Here is an 11072-nt window from a genome sequence, read left to right on the forward strand (position 1 = left end):
TAATTAAAAAGGAAATAAATTCACATCAAGGGTGAATATCAATAAAATTGGGTGTTGATGACAAAGTAGAGATGCTCCAACAATAGAATGTTTGAAAGAAAAGTGGGTTAACAATTGAAGAGAATAAATTTTAATATACAGTAATAAATTAAATATTGCCTATTTACTTGTGAAGTCTAATAGAAATTGACTTAGTTTTTGTTGTAGCTAAAGAAAATGCTGGCAATGGGAGTGGAGGAGGCAACTGCAACAGTTGAGAAATATCCAATGCAAATAGTTCCATTGTTTATGAGAGAGGAAAGCAATGAGGACTATGAACCAAAAGTGGTTTCACTCGGGCCTTATCACCACGAAAAGGAGAAGCTCAAGTTCGTTGAGAATTTCAAGCCCGAAGCAGTTAAAAGGTTCATTGGAAACAAAAATGAAGTTGATTTCATTCTATCTGATATTAGGTACATAAAATGTTGTTACCTTGAAGAATTCACCATTGGGTACACTAATGATGAATTTTCTCGAGAATGCATGTGTCATTCTAAATTATATTGGAGCATGAGGAATCAGTTAAACGGCCTAAGACAATTAATTATCATCTTGGTACTGCTGTTTATGCCAGCATTAAATGTGACGTGTATTTGCTTAAAAATCAGATACCTTTTCAAATTCTCGAGATCTTGGTTCGCTTGAGATATCCAATTCATGATAGAGAAGCATTTATAAATTACATGGAAAATTATTAAATTAGAATGTTCTTCAATATTAAAGAACCTGCAAATGAAAACAATAATCTCACCTTTTTGAAATTCTCCGTAGAGTAATTGTGAAAGGTCTAGATCATGATCTTATCAGTAGTTGTTGCAATGTTAAGATAAAGTGCCTGGAAAAAAACTATTGCAAATGCTGGAAAAATGATGGAAATGCAAATAGGCGTGGCCTTTACGCGTTTCATTCTGTGACGGATCTGAAATTAAAGGGGATTCATTTAAGGGCTAGCAGGATTCAATCTCTCAGGGGTGTAAGATTTAATCATACTAAATTGTTTCGTTCTGCGGAGCTGAAACTCCCGCTTTTGTATGTTGATAGTGTTTTCCAAGAACATGATTTGATATGAGTTATCTCCTCATGTACAAGAGAGTGCTTGGGTAAAGTTTGTAACTTATTTCGTGAGTTTCATGAAACTACTTGTGGCTACAACAGAAGATGTGAAGGAACTGCGACAACAAAAATTATCATCAACAGTTTAGGGAGTGATGATGATATGGTGCAAGTGTACAAATCTTTAAATACTTATGAGGCAGATGATATCTTTTCTTACAGCATAGTCAAGAAAGGTTTAGAAGGCCATTATAACAGTACAATCAAGATGTGGATGGCTAATTTGATAACCACATATTTTAGCAATCCTTGGACTATAATTGCTTTGGTTGCTTCTCTTTTCCTCCTCTGCTTAGATATTGTCCAGACCTACTATGCAGTACATCCTCCAAAGAATGGTGATGATGCTTGATTTTACTTTTATCATTACCTACCTTTTCTCTATTATTAATTTGTCTTTGTTCGTTGAATTAATCATACCTCCCTTTTATACACTCGTCTATGTATCGTATGTGTGTGTGTGTTTTTTAATTGAACGGATGCTTGTAAACAATACATTATTTGTAGTACTACGTGACATCTGTTTCATTTTAGTTTTGATTATACGGAGTTTAAGAATAATAAGGAAGACTGAATATTACTTTCTCAATCCAATTTATGTGACATCTTTCGAATTTCAATATTCAAAAAACTCTATTTTTGATCGAATTGTTTTTCATATACTATCCTTTAAATATTTTCAATTGTCAATTATTGTGACGACTTATGGTACTTTTTACATAGTTTTCAAATATATAAAATTTATTTCAAAAAACATGAAAATTCCATGTCCAAATTCACGATAAAAGTTTATGCGACATAAATTAAAACAAAGAGAGTATAATTTTAAGGAAAAATTATCAAATTACACACTTTATATTCTTATATTTTTAATTATTCCCTACCATTTATAAAAATTTTAAAAATCCCTCTTCTGATACATAGGAATATTGCTGATACATCGCGATTTGACACATAAATCTTTTTCATGATACATCGCTAGTTGATACAAACCAAATACAAAATGTATCAGTAAAACATAAGTTTTACTACTATTTTTGTTGGGTTCATGATATATTAGGTGTGATAAGCTGATTCATAAGTTTTATGGATATTACAATGTTTGGTTTGTATCAACTAGCGATGTATCATGAAAATGACTTATGTATCAAATCGCGATGTATGAGTGTCATTCGTATGTATCAGAAATCTGGAAAAAAAGGGAATTCGGATAATTACCAAAAAAGTCAAAATAAATTATAATTGACTTTTTCACTATAAAATTTAAATAAAATACCCTAATTTTAAATTAAAGATGATTGAAACTCTTATAGTCTTACAAAAGATACGGAAGACATATAAATTGAAAGAGTAATAAATACTAATTTGTTCTGAATTCGCTCTCTTTTTGCACAACTTGATTTTCTTCTCATCCTAAATTAACATTCTATATATCTTAATCTATTCTTGCACTTATTTGACCATGAGTTTACTTAATATATACTACCTCCGTCACATATTAGATGACCACGTTCAACTTTACACGGTGATTAAGAAATTATTAATACATTGAAAGATTTTACCATTTTGTCATTTGTTTATATCAATGCAATATACATAAAGTATAGAAATATCTAGTATTGAGAATTGTGTACATTCAAAAGTCATATTAATTATAGGGGTAAAATAAAAAAAATTTAATTAATTCTATCTTGATTTAGTAAGTGATTAAGTAATATTGGACAAGCATTTTTAGTAAGATATCTATCTAATTTGAGACGGAGGTAGTATATATATAAAAGAAATTCAAGTAGTAGATCGAAAATTCCATCCAATCTATATATCTATATAAAGGAGAAATATGGGGCTACTGATGTGGCATGCTTCTAAAGTCAGGATTCATATTTATCTTTTACATTATTTTTTTGACATTTTTCTCAATTTACCACTTATTTTATAATTAAAGGAATAATAATTTTCTACCACATTTATTGAATTTCGTTAAATTATGTAATGACCATTAAATATTTTACCATAAATATAGTTGAATATTAATGTTATTCTTATTTTTTTCTAAAATCTTTTTCAATTCCTTCTTTTACGTTGATTGTTTTCCTCCCCTTAATCTCCCATTAATGTCATTCATATCTTTTCTTTAAATTGCTCCCTTTCTTTCCCATTTTACTTATTTTATCCAATCCAAGTAAGTTAAAGTCTTGATTTGTTTCCTTATTTGATTATATTCATTGTATAGTTTTATTGAGTTTTAGGTTTCTCATATCATCAAGACTTGTGAATTTTTTATCTGACAAAGTGAAATTAGGTTGAAATTTCATGTTTGGATTGACAAAAATGATTTCATTTCTGAGTAAGTTGGTTTTTCATCTGTCTCAAAAAGCTTGGTTTTAACTGAGGCATTACAATAATTCAATAGATCCAAGGTAATTGTACAGCTTCAGATCCTGATTCATATTTTTTTGTTGGTTTAACTTTGCACATATTGTTTCTTTTGCAGGGCAAAATTATCATGAAGCATAAAAGTGAAGCACATAACCGATCATGATAAGACACTTTATCACTGAAACATTATTTCTTTAGAAAACTTTCATCAACAAGCCAGGTCTGTAGATTTGTGATTAAATAAATTTTTTTGTTTTTATTAGTGTTGTATTACTGTAAATATTTTAAATGGGAGCCTTAGAAGATGTAATGTGGTTTATGAAAATTCATATATATATTTCTTCTATGAGGATTGTATTGCTACAAAAATATATAATTTTAGGGATAAAAGATGTGATGTATCATTTTTTTTATCCAAAAAATATAATTATCTTCTCTCTCCCCCTTTTTTTTGGTAGTCTTTTTCCTATTTTCCATATTTATATCATATTTAAAAGTATTTATTGATCCCAGGTTATTATATATTGCAAGAAGTATAATTATAATATTTTTTGGACATTTCTCTATTTTTTTTCTTTATGTGCTATATTAAAAACATTAAAAATATCATTCATTTAAATCTTTTAATTATATTAAATATGCAATGATAAGAAGTTTAAATTTTTTTATTTTTTTTATTTTAATGGAAAAGTTAATGGTCTTTATTTTTATTATTTCCGCAATGACTTTTTTTTTATCATAGATCCTTAACAATTAATAGTCATATTCATTATATTATTTGGTATTCAATATTGTAGTCCTATTCGTAGATATATTGTAAGACTTTGTAGAAATGATCACATTAGCCTTTTTATTTTTTATGTTTTCGGTACGTATTTATTTTATTCATATTTTAGTTTGACTTGAATAATAAAATAAAAGATATTGAATGGTGATTGGCTTGTGTGTATGGATGTTGACAAGAGCTCGAAAAATGTGAATTGATTTTGTATTTTGTCATCTAATTTTAATGATTAAGGTTGTAGAATGATGTTGCAAGGATATTGAACAGTGATCGACTTGTGGGTATAGATGTTGACAAAAGCTCAAAAAATTGTGCATTGATTTCGTATGTTTTTCTTTCTGATTTTTATTGATTAATGATATAGAATGATGTTGCATTATTTATTTATTTATTGTATGTTGTCTCTAAATTTTCTCTTTTTTTAATTATTTTATACGAATTTGTTTTATTGTCGTAAGTTTATAATTTATTTTGGTTAAAAATTGTAACTGATGACTTTGTTGGGAGTCATCTATCTACTAACCAAATGTTTGCCTCTATCGATAAATTATATATACCTCTTCTATCTATTTTATATTTAATAAAATTATTGGCATCTTATCGTCATTTATAACCGCGCGAAACACGGACAAGTTTACTAGTTTAATATATTTCTTGGTATATGTTAGCATCAAAACATTTTATTCAAAATTTATTACTTAAATACCTTAATATAGATTCTTGAATTCTAAAATAATGTTCCAATCATCTATTTTACATTGTAATTTTTTTCCAGTATATTGTAGAAAAAATGATACATTCTTATATTTAGATATAATTTAACTTTATACTTTCTATTTTAATTTTTAATGATAGATATATTTATATATATGTAATGACCCTCCAGGTCATTTTCTCCATTTTTAGATCTTTTCAGCGTTTAAAGATTTCATGTAGCGGCCCCAATTCATTTATGACTTGCTGACACCGGCAGTTTAATCACCTGGTCGTTCGTTTGCATTTTATATCCATTTTTGTGTTTTGGAGCTTTCGAAGTTTCAACGGTTGACTTCTATCAAAACTCTAGGAAAATAACTTTAAAATGGAATTTTGACTGTTCAATCAGTTCTGAAATGATCATTTTAGGCTAGTCGCATGATCGGCTCGAATCCCGAGGCTTTCAACTTTGAAGTTTTGGCTAAAGTTTTACTTTGGTTAACATTCTTGGTAAACGTGCTTAGATTGAAATTTCGTCAGCGAGGTTAGTTTCGGAATACCGAGTTTGGTCTAGAATGACCTTTTATTTGGGTTCCGAGACTTTCGGTGTGAGTTTGAGCATTTAGACGAGATGTTGGAAAGCTTAAAGGCCAAGGGTTGTCTTTGGTCAACCTTCAGAGAATTAATTGTCGTATGAGAATTCTGTCAGCGCCATTAGCTCCAAAATATTGAATTTTGTCTAGTAGGACCTTTGATTTGGGCCTCGAGGTCATATATTAGATTTTGGGTGTTTAGGTAAAAAGTTAAGTTTTTGGCCTAATGAGATTTCAAGGGGGTATTTCTATCATATCAATCTTTTTCCAAAAATATGATGATTCCATTGAGTTCGGAATATTGAATTTAGTAAGGTAGCATACCTTGTTTATTTTTATTGTGTTCCGAATGAATTCCGAGGGTCCGTTTGGAGACTTTGAAAATAAATAGGAAAAACTGATATCTGGTGCAGGCTTTTAGTGACCATATATTTAGCTTTTAGAGATCAGATCTGCCTTTTAGCGACCAGAATTTCAGATATTTTAATTCTGAAAATCAGCACTCAATCCTCATTTTCAAAACACGATTTCTCTCTCATTTTAGCTTCGGTCTAGGTGATTCAAAGGTTGGATTGTTCAAAATTGAAGTGGCTACGCATTGGAGTGCTTGGGGACTATCATTTGAGGTATTTTTTTTGAGTATTAGCTGCTTTCCTTTGTCCTTTTAAAGCTTTAATGGCTAATTAATTGCATGAGCTGATTTCTTCACATCCAAGCATCGAATTGTGTCCCATTTTATGACACAAGTTCAATAAGCTCAAATAAACCTTTTCACATAATCGATTTGGGGATTTCCATGGTAGATTTCACAATCCTGTTTTAGATCCAATTTTGGGTCCGTCTCCGATTAATGCAATTTTGGTGTCAAAACATATGTATTGATGTTGTGGTCAATATGTTGTTAGTGTGGCAGCAATTGGAGGTGATTCAGAGGTGAAAAGTTTTAAATTGGTGGATTCAGAATGCACGTGATCGACTTCGAGGTAGGCTATGGTCTTCCACTTTGACTGAGATTTATTAGATATTGTATAGTATAAATTACATGTGATTTAAGTTTGTACTTGATGAGTATAGATTTTGCCTCCTTCCATTTCATCTTCTTGATTCCCGATTGAGCCTTGGACTAGAGTAGTCTCGTGAAATCCGTAGTTTAGGCTTTGGGCCTTGTTTGTGGTATTGACTTAGCATTATTATCCTTTATAGGATTGATATTGATGGCCTTCGACTAGGGTCGAGCCTTAGATACTTTAGCATATGCTTTGTTGCCCTTATAGCTATGTATAGCTTCCGGTTGGGCTTATCTTGGATGGTGTGCCTTGTGCTAGTGCTTGAGACCTTAGTGAATCGTCGTAGCAGTAGGTTTGGCTTAGTTATGCTTGGTTGTAGGATGGAATAATATCTTCAGAGTAGGGCATTGACCCTTGAGCTATATTTCTTCCCTTTTTATTCTGGAGCTCTTCTTGATGCCTTCACTTGTCAATTAGCGGTAGGCCTATTATACTTTATTGGGAATGTTATGCTGCTATTGGTCTATTATTATATTGTTGGGACCTAGGACATTTTTGAGGATCAGTTGGATCCCAGGTTAGTTCCCTCCGCCTTGGTAGCGTGGTAGGTTTGGTATTGAATTTTTGATTGCGTATGCCTTATTTGGATGCTGGTGATGTCATGCATTGCATTAGTTGAGCATTTCCACGCGTTTTGTGGTACGATTTATGTGCATACATTGGATTTTCACTACTATTTTTAAGAAACCATATTTTTATGCTATTACTCTTTTAAATTAGGTTTAACGGGAGTCGTACCACCTGTATTACTTTGGTATACTGATTTTTAAAGTATACGAGGCATCGAGGATGTGATCCTTTCATGAACTAATTTTGAAAAACTAGAGGTATTTGGGATGCACTCAATTTTTACTTGAATAGTCGGCGCATCATCGCTCTTTCCTTCTTGATTTGGCTACTCATTCCTCCGGTACCACAACGAAGATGATTTGATATAAACCTGGTTTGGGCCCAGGCAGTGTATATATACTACTCGTGTCCCTATGGGACCCTCTGGCCGAGAGTACCACAGTACCGAATGAGGGAGCTACATAGGTCCTACCTGGCAGGCCACAGGCTGGGGTGGGTTTATACGCTTTGGGTTAAATGCCTTGGTTATAGATGACACTGGTTATTAATGGATACAAATGATACTATGGTTTTACTACAAACTTCCATTCATATGCATCGCCTATCACCAATATAATTGGTTATTGTTTGGTACCACCAATTTTATGAGGGTAGGGGCACCATCGGTTTTATGGGGGATGGGGGTTATGTTTGTGTGTTTGTACCTTCTGAATATATGAGCGTCTGATTGGTTATTCTCTAATTATAACTGTATTTATTTTGTGTTGCTTGCTAGTTGATTAGTCGTATGGCTTATTATTGACTTGTTGTTGGTATTCCCTATTAGGTTGAGTTGGATTAGTTTCTAGGCTTTTATGTTACTTATTGGTGTTCATCGATGATATGTCCTTGTTTAGTTGATTCCTGTAGTACTTCTTTATTGCGAGTAGGTTTTTGGAATTGCGCTTCCAGATACGCTTCTTGACTCGGTTAGTTTACTCCATGTACTCTATTACTTCATTCATATTTTTTGTCTATCATGTTGTATCTCTGGTGTGGTTACTTGTGTTGTACTTACCTCATTTATATGTTATTTATACTTGCTTTATTTGTGGAGGTCAGTCATCCTATGCCTATTGAGTACCATTTATTTGGTACTCATACTACTATTCTGCACCCTGCGGATCATAATACAGGTTATCGCCGTTGATTTGGAGTTCGTGCAGAGCAGCTTAGATTCAGAGATTGGGTGAGCTCTTGGCATTCGGAGTTGCCAATTTCAATCTACTTTTGACTAGGACTTGTCTTTACTTTACTTTTGAAGATAGACTATACTTGTAGTTGTATCTATAAAAGTCTTGTACACTTACTTTGATTAGAGGCTCGATTACTGGCTGATGCTAGTTCTTAGGGTGTTGTATATAGATACACTGTTATCCCTCTTTCTTCTCCTTATCATTGTCTTCTACTTCAATTTGTTATCTTCCGCTTGATAGCCCATTACTTATGGCTCTGGGCTATTGGTTAGGCTTCCTACTGGTGAGTTGTATTAAGTGTCATCATGACTTGAGAAATCAGGTCGTAACATTATATCAACAGGAATGTCTGTGACAATTGTTTAATTAAATAAGATTAAAAAAAAATCTTAAATTTTGTGTACAATCAAACATCATCACATATATCAAAATTCAAATTACTAAAGCGTAAATTTTTATTAACAAAGTCAATATTTCATTGTCACTAAGAAGATGTAACAACTCTTCTAGCTGTTTAGTGAAATTTATCAATTTTTCTATTTTAACGCTTGATTTTTAAAATAATTTATGACTTGTGAGAATGAGTGGCATGATTTTTAGATTAATGAAAGAATTATTTTGTTGCTAATAATAATGAAAAAAAAGGAGATATTAAGTTCTTTTTTTAAAGAAATAAAAAAATAAAGGAAAAGGAAAAAAAGTGGGGCAAATGCCTAATTCAAAAAAGAAAAGAAGAGTCAGCAAACATGAGACAAAATGAGACGCAAAAATGAGATGAGGGAAAACAATATGGAGGAAGAAAATAAAAGAAAGAGGGAAAAGAAAAATAAAGGAGAAGAGAAAAATAAGAATTTTCATTCCAAAGCGTCAAGGTAATTATTCTCGTCCTTTCCATCGAACTTTTATGTGATCATGAACATACTTTTAGGGTAGATTCATGGAGACATAATGCAGAAATAAGAAAATATGGCCCTAGAGCTCTTAGCATAAAATTTTAATTTGTAAGTCGAATAACGACCCATTTTAGTTGAAATTTGATGTGTAAGCTTGTTTTATTATGGATAATATAATCTGAAAGAAGATTTGGCTTCAATGGATCAGAATGACTTTTTGACCCAATGTTTTAGCCAAAAATAAATATAACAATATGGGTGTCATTGATTCGTATGCTTATGAAGATTATGTATTTGAATAGATTTCGATCTTTCGGAAGCGTTACAAAAGGCTCAAGTTTTAAAGTGATTATTCGATCAATTGAGGCAAGTGAACTTTTAAAACTCCGTTAAATCTTGTAGAATTCTCAAATTTCCTTTCTTGTGTGTGTGATGGGAAGTAATGAAAAGAAATTGAGGGTTGTTTCTTACATACATTAACCAAAGTTAAAACATGGGGTTAACAAAAAGGCAATATGTGCTAATCTTGTGATGAGAAAGTGTGAAATACCTTGATTTTGATATGAATGTGTATTTGATGAAGTGCTTTGATAGTTTCATTGTGATTGTGAACTTCTTGAACTTGCATTCTTCATTATTGAATGAACATGCCGATTGAATTTTGTACTTGAAAACTGTGATGAGAAGGACATGTAGTGATGCCGAGGTCTTTTTCGGCGAGATTGTGTTGCCGAGGTCTTTTCTGGTGTGATTGTGTTGCCGAGGTCTTTTTAGATGAGAGTGTGATGCCGAGGTCATTTTCAGTGAGTGCGTGATGCCAAGGTCATTGTCGGTGAGAGTGTGTGTTACGCCCCGGGAGGGTACCCTAGACGTAACCGGCACTTGGAAGCCATTTCTGACCTTTAAGCGAACCACCTAACTCAATCATTCCGTCTTTCAGTCACACATGCTCAAAGGAAGGCTCAATTATAACATGTTATATACAATATGGGGGCCGAAGGCCAAACATGTTTAACTCAACAAAATAAGTATAATAGGACTCCTCAAAAATAACAGTCCAAACTCCCCACACTCTAGTCTATGAAGCCTCTATCAAAGTGTAGAAGGTGCCAATGAAAACCCCATGGCTACCACAATCAAAATAAAGGAGACAACCTGAAGCTATACAGGGAGCTAAAGATCCTCCAGAAGCTAGGAGGACTCACTACGTAGCTGGAAGTGCGTAGATAATCAACGGTGCGCTGGGTGATGTTCTCTGGTACCTATCTCTGCATCATGAGACGATGCAGGCCAAATGGCGTCAGTACATGGAATGTACGAGTATGTAAAATGGCCGGATGAAACAACATCAAGGAAACATCAATATCAACTCAGGATCTCAACTCATACATATATACATAACAACTCACTCAAATGTCCTAAGTCTAACAAGAATAGTTTAGACGGGACTAACTCATAAGCCACTCAACTCGACTGACTCAGAGCACTATCAAGACCTAAATGGGAGTTTCTCTTATCCGACAACCATAACATATGAGCCAGTGATAGTACAACAATCAGACATTGTTGCCACGTCCATCCATACCTTGCCAGGGCATGAACGCCTCCCAAATCATGGATGCCATCGATTAGTTAAGTCCTATCACGTCAGGACAAATAAATGGGAAACATCCGACTTTAACGGTTCGATCCCATGGGAAGCA

At 32.8% G+C, this 11072-nt stretch overlaps 1 pseudogene; it reads left to right on the forward strand.

The window, feature by feature from the left end:
• Nucleotides 1-225: 225 nt before the first annotated feature.
• LOC129894697 (uncharacterized) lies at nucleotides 226-1504 on the forward strand (annotated as a pseudogene).
• The last annotated feature ends 9568 nt before the right edge of the window (nucleotides 1505-11072 follow it).

The sequence above is a fragment of the Solanum dulcamara genome, chromosome 7 (genome assembly GCF_947179165.1).
Source record: "Solanum dulcamara chromosome 7, daSolDulc1.2, whole genome shotgun sequence".
Taxonomy (NCBI): domain Eukaryota; kingdom Viridiplantae; phylum Streptophyta; class Magnoliopsida; order Solanales; family Solanaceae; genus Solanum; species Solanum dulcamara.